Genomic DNA, 923 nt, shown 5'->3' on the forward strand with positions numbered 1-923 from the left:
CGAGATTTGACTTCCTAGCCATGTTAGGAGCATTATTAGCTGGTTTTTGATATTCAGGCGGAACAGCTGGTGCTTGTCCAGGTGCATAAAGGGCATTGTTATTCTTATATGAGAAATTGGGATGGTTTTTCCAACCAGGGTTGTAAGTATTTGAATAGGGATTTCCTTGTGTGTAGTTCACTTGATATGTTGGGACTCCTGCTAATATTTGACATTCTTGTGCAGTGTGTCCAGGGTTTCCACATAACTCACAGTTTGGAGTTACAGCAACCACGGTGGCTGCGGGTGGTATGGTCAAGTTATCTAATTTTTGGACAAGGGCATCTACCTTTGCATGAACATGGTCAAGGCTGCTGATTTCGTACATTCCACCCTTAGTCTGGGACTTTTCCACTGGAGTTCGTTCACCTCCCCATTGGCAATGGTTTTGGGCCATGTTTTCAATGAGTTGATAGGCTTCGGTGTATGGCTTATCCATAAGTGCACCGCCCGCGGCAACGTCTATTGTAAGTCTTGTGTTATACAGAAGCCCGTTATAAAACGTGTGAATGATCACCCAGTCTTCTAGACCGTGATATGGACATATTCTCATCATGTCCTTGTATCTCTCCCGCGCTTCGTAGAGAGATTCCACATCTTTTTGCCTAAATCCGTTGATTTGAGCTCTCAGCATAGCAGTTTTGCTCGGCGAAAAGTATCGGGATAAGAAGACGTTCTTCAGCTCCTCCCATGTTGTAACGGAGTTGGAGGGAAAGGATTGCAACCAAGCCCAAGCTTTGTCTCTTAGTGAAAAGGGAAAAAGGTGCAGTCTTATCGCATCTTGAGATACACCATTCGCTTTTACAGTATCGGCGTACTGCACAAACTTGGTCAGGTGTTCATTAGGATCTTTTGTTGGATTTCCAACAAATTGATGTTGTTGG

At 44.2% G+C, this 923-nt stretch overlaps 1 non-coding gene across 1 annotated transcript; it reads left to right on the plus strand.

The window, feature by feature from the left end:
• Positions 1-566: 566 nt before the first annotated feature.
• Positions 567-673, plus strand: LOC127077367 (small nucleolar RNA R71). The gene has a single exon (XR_007787193.1). It is a non-coding gene; the product is annotated as a small nucleolar RNA R71 (small nucleolar RNA).
• Positions 674-923: the final 250 nt, after the last annotated feature.

Source organism: Lathyrus oleraceus, chromosome 4, assembly GCF_024323335.1.
Source record: "Lathyrus oleraceus cultivar Zhongwan6 chromosome 4, CAAS_Psat_ZW6_1.0, whole genome shotgun sequence".
NCBI classification, from domain to species: Eukaryota; Viridiplantae; Streptophyta; class Magnoliopsida; order Fabales; family Fabaceae; genus Lathyrus; species Lathyrus oleraceus.